Source organism: Haematobia irritans, chromosome 5 (assembly GCF_050003625.1).
Source record: "Haematobia irritans isolate KBUSLIRL chromosome 5, ASM5000362v1, whole genome shotgun sequence".
NCBI lineage: Eukaryota > Metazoa > Arthropoda > Insecta > Diptera > Muscidae > Haematobia > Haematobia irritans.
The window spans coordinates 150,059,393-150,064,997 of NC_134401.1; the positions used below are offsets into that span (position 1 = coordinate 150,059,393).

The 5,605-nt window shown below is 32.8% G+C and overlaps 1 long non-coding RNA gene across 1 annotated transcript; it reads right to left on the reverse strand.

The window, feature by feature from the left end:
- Positions 1–3,041: 3,041 nt before the first annotated feature.
- LOC142239311 (uncharacterized) lies at positions 3,042–3,501 on the reverse strand. The gene is made up of 3 exons (XR_012722987.1): positions 3,443–3,501; positions 3,246–3,311; positions 3,042–3,116 (listed from the first exon to the last, which is right to left on the reverse strand). It is a non-coding gene; the product is annotated as an uncharacterized LOC142239311 (long non-coding RNA).
- Between the last annotated feature and the right edge of the window lie 2,104 nt (positions 3,502–5,605).

The following is a 5,605-nucleotide window of genomic DNA, read 5'->3' on the forward strand; positions in this document are numbered from 1 at the left end:
TGTACGGAATTTGAGGAAGATCGGTTGATATACACGCCAATTATGACCAGATCGGTGAAAAATATATATGGCAGCTATATCTAAATCTGAACCGATTTTTTTCCAAAATCAATAGGGATCGTCTTTGAGCCGAAACAGGACCCTATACCAAATTTTAGGACAATCGGACTAAAACTGCGAGCTCTACTTTGCACACAAAAATACATCAACAGACAGACAGACAGACGGACAGACAGACAGACGGACATCGCTAAATCGACTCAGAATTTAATTCTAAGCCGATCCGTATACTAAAAGGTTGGTCTATGATTACTCCTTCTTGGCGTTACATACAAATGCACAAACTTATTATACCCTGTACCACAGTAGTGGTGGAGGGTATAATTACGATCGAATGCGGTGATCCAAAATTTTACAGCGATCGAAATGTTTCTCGATACGAAACAGAACTCGATGACGAATGCGGTGATTTGGCCCCTGAGCATGTCCGTCCGTCCGTCCGTCCGTCTGTTGAAATCACGCTAACTTCCGAACGAAACAAGCTATCGACTTGAAACTTGGCACAAGTAGTTGTTGTTGTAGGTTGGATGGTATTGCAAATGGGCCATATCGGTCCACTTTTACGTATAGCCCCCATATAAACGGACCCCCAAATTTGGCATGCAGACCCTCTAAGAGAAGCAAATTTCATCCGATCCGGCTGAAATTTGGTACATGGTGTTAGTATATGGTCTCCAACAACCATGCAAAAATTGGTCCACATCGGTCCATAATTATATATAGCCCCCATATAAACCGATCCCCAGATTTGACCTCCGGTGCCTTTTGGAGAAGCAAAATTCATCCGATCTGATTGAAATTTCGTACGCGGTTTTACTATATGATATTTAACAACCATGCCAAAAGTGGTCCATATCAGTCCATAATCATATATAGCCCCCATATAAACCGATCCCAATATTTGGTTTTGGAACCTCTTGGATGAGCAAATTTCATCCGAGTCAGTTGAAATTTGGTACATTGTGCTAGTATATGGCCGTTAACAACCATGCCTAACTAGGTCCATATCGGTCTATAGTTATATATAGCCCTTAGATAAATCGATCCCCAATGACACAAAAATTGATCCATATCAAGTTCATAATTCTATATAAGTGACCCCCATATTTCAATTCTGGCTCTCTAAGTACCGTGCAAAAGTATATATCGATTCGTAACTATTTGTTGACTTACATACATTTTTGTCTAATATATACCACGTGTGGACTAACTCACAATTTAGAAAAGGATTTAAGATACCACAACCCAAGTAATTCGATTGTGTATAACAGTCTTTCGTAGAAGTTTCTACGCAATCCATGGTGGAGGGTACATAAGATTCGGCCTGCCGAACTTACGGCCGTTTATACTTGTTTTTCACTAATATTGTGTTCCACCCTAGTGCATTAGCCGACTTAAATTTTAAGTCTATAAATTTGTAGAAGTCTATCAAATTCTGTCCAGATCGAGTGATATTTAAATGTATGTATTTGGGACAAACCTTTATATATATAGCCCCCAACACATTTGACGGATGTGATATGGTATCGAAAATTTAGATCTACAAAGTGGTGCAGGGTATAATATAGTCGGCCCCGCCCGACTTTAGACTTTCCTTACTTGTTTTTTTATTTCCAATTATAACTGTGATTTTAGAGTGACCGCATCTTATATGGGGCACGTGTTATCGTCGTTTAATCGGGCTCAAATTTTGGCTATCCCAATATCTGGAAAGGGGATTCGTTTTGTGGGGTTGAGGCGAATGCTCCAAGTGACACCAGGTCGGGTTTTCGAAGTTAAAGGCTGGCGTAACTCGGTTTGACTCTGAGTTACAACAATTTTGTTCATAACATAAATTTTAAAGGACAAAATAAGCTATCGTTTGTGATACCGTGCGTGTTTTTATTATTTACCGTTCTCGAGTTATGGCTCAATACGTCAACATTTTGGAAAAAACATTCGTTTTTTTCAAATTTTGAGCGACGAGCGGACGTGCTAACGTCGTTTAATCGGGCTCAAATTTTGGCTATCCCAATATCTGGAAAGGGGATTCGTTTTGTGGGGTTTAGGCGAACAAGATTCCGACATTCTTTTTTGCCCCATATAAGTTGCGGTCACTCTAGTGCATATAAACCGACAACCAGATTTGGCTTGCCTACTAAAGAAGCAAATTTCATCCGATCCGGTTGAAATTCGGTACGTGGTGTTAGTATATGGTCTCTAACAATCATGCAAGAATTGGTCCATATCGGTCCACAATTATATATAGCCCCCATATAAACCGATCACCAGATTTGACATCCGGATCCTTTTGGAGCAAATTTCATCCGATTTATCCATACACTGAAAAAACAGTGAACCCTTTTCCATTGCAAAATGAACTAAACTGTAGTAATATTGACCATGATTTAGCCCTTAAGATTTTTTTCAACTTGTCTAGTTTATAATTCTCTTAAATTTTAGTTCATCTATAACATTGTAGTTTAGTTCATTTTTACAATACCATACGATTTATATACCCCTATCAAGTTAAAAAGTCAGTATTATTTTGTTTTACTTGCTTATTTTGTGGGAAACCCGATAATAAAAATTGGTTAACAGTCTCTTTAAAATGTCGACGATTAAACTATTTTTAAATCAATCATTCCACAGTACAGAGAAATTAAATAATTAAAGGAACAACAAACCGTTTTACTAATATGAAAATTTTCATACATTAAAATTAAACTGTCTTTAAGCAAAAGTATTTATTATAAAAACTTATGATGAAAGTTCTTAATACAATGTTTTTTGTGAATAAAAATTATGACCACGTGGAACAGAGAGTAGTTCATTTGAACCCGCTGTTTGGACATTTTGACTTATCCTTTTTTTATTCATCGAAGGTATTTTTTTCACATATCTTGCTGGAAAAAAATGGAAACAATAATGAAAATTTTTAAAAATTAACACCATGTAATGAAATATAATTTTAATTCTTCATTTTAGCTTGTAACTTACCATATTTGGGGGCATTTTATCGAATGGTGTAAGGAGTTCAACTTTTCTTTGGAAAACGTATCTCATAAAATTGGTACCTGAAACAATTAGAGAAATAATGAAGTATTCTATATAAACTCATAAAACTGTGTTGTTATCGATGTGAAGGATATAATAAAATAAATATTCTAGTTGAAAGAAAGCCAGAGTTTTAATATAAAACTTACCAATTCTCTATTAAATTGTACGCTGAGGGGAAATATAAAAAGTTGTCCAAATTTATTTGGGCTATTCTGAAATTAAATATTTATTTTTTACATTAAATAAAATTATTAAATAGGTTTCCAAAAAATCGAATGAAAAAAATAATATTATGCATAAACAAACAAATATTCTGGTTAAAAGAAAGTTAAAGAATCCTTACCAATTCACTATTAAATTACAAGCTAAGGAGTACCAACATTTTTTTCAAATTTTTAAGGGGTTATTCTGAAATTAAATATTTGTTTTTTTACATTAAAATATTACATTGGTTTCCAAAAAAATTGATTAAAGAAATACTAAAATAAGGTATTAAAAACCTATAATTTTGATGATAAAAAGGTCATAAAAACGTAAATATTCCAGTTTAAAGAAAGCCAAATTTTAAAAGAAAACTTACACAATTCTCTATTTTCGAACCCATCTGGAGTTGCTCTGAAATTAAATATTGCTTTTACAACAAAGAAAAACATTAAACTGGTTTCCAAAAAAAACAAAATAATTAATACATAAAAAATATTATTTTTAAAAGAAAGCCATATTAAAAAAAACAATACTTACCAATTTATGGCTAAACTATACGCTGAGATATAACAAAAATTTTCCAAATTCATCTGGAATTGAATATTATTTTTTTTTTACATTGAATAATAAAAATTTCAATACACTTTCAATTTCAACATATTTTCCTAAATATTCTTAATAACTTTTCTCGAAACTACCGATAAAATATTAATAACTTTCATTTAAAAGGTTTAATAAACAAACACCAATATATGTCTCAAAATTCCAAAATATTCCATGCCTTTATATTCCCTTGTTGCATATTAAAAGATGCAACAGCCCACGCCAACGCCAACTATACAACTGAAGCATGCCAAACAAAACCAAGCAAAGCCAAAACATTCCTACAACAACAAAAACACATGTGCCTTTATTGAAAACAACACCTCATCCAGCCAAATAACCATCCGCGAATAACAAACACACACACACAAACCACTAAATGGACAAAAATAAAAACAACCCCACGCTCATGTATACACAACAAAACTCAAGTAACATCATCTTTACATTAATCACATTCCACTATGCCGATAAAGATCTCTGTACTATGCATTAGTTCATCGCATCTGCTGACAATTTACTCTGAGAATAATATTCGTAAAGGCATACCAGTTTATGAACGATGAAACGTTTAACTTAAAATTTGCAAAATTTTCATGAAATGTTATCTACCATTTTTGACGAAAATGTCTATAAATTTAATTACATGTGAACTAAAAATATTTCATTGGGTAATTTTTTACCAACAATTATTAACTATAGGAATTGTCAGTAAGAAATTGCTATCCACTTTCAAGTTCATTTTTCGTAAAAAAATATTTTCTCATACAAAAAAATCTTATAGTAAATTGCACTTATTATTTAGAAAATACTTTACATTTCACAAGTAGTTTTATAGCATAACAAACGAATTTTTAACTACCAGTTAAGAAATTTTTTAAGGAAATTTCCATCGTATTTTGTAGGCCATGAACTAAACGATTGCTACTTAGAATTTGTAAAATTTCCTTTCGAGTAGTTAATTTTCGTTGAAGATACGAAAAATTAACTAAAATTCTGGAAAATTCTTGTAATAAATTATTGTAAAAATCTTCTTAAATTTACGAGACACTTTTTTTTCTGTGTATCGGTCCATAATTATATACAGTCCCTATCTAAAGCCTTGGGTCCGGTTTATATAGGGACTTTGTATAATTATTTGACCTCCTGAGACTTTTGGAGAAGAAAAATTCATCCGATACGGTAGAAATTTGGTATGTGTTGTTAGTATATGCTCTTTAACAACCATGTCAAAATTGGTCCATATCGGTCCAAAATCATATATAGCCCCCATATAAACCGATTATTATTTCATTATTTTCTAAGAAACTTTCACGAAATGTTTATGATTTCTTTAAAACTCAAACAAAATTGGATCTTATAAATCGAGACTATGATCTAGTCTTCATAGGTAGAATCTTTAAACTTAACCGCCCTGAAATTCTATATTACTTAAAAATAAACCGCTACGACGAAGAATTTTTAAGGGATTATATTTGATTCATGGTGGTGGGTATTAAGATTCGGCCCGGCTGAACTTATATCCATTCTGTAAGTTCATAGCTTCAGCATCAATTCTACACCACTTCTGGATACAAAAAGAATATTTTCACTACTTTTTTGGCTACGCTTTTTACCCTCCACCATAGGATGAGGGGTATATTAACTTTGTCATTCCATTTGCAACACATCGAAATATTGATCTAAGACCCCATAAAGT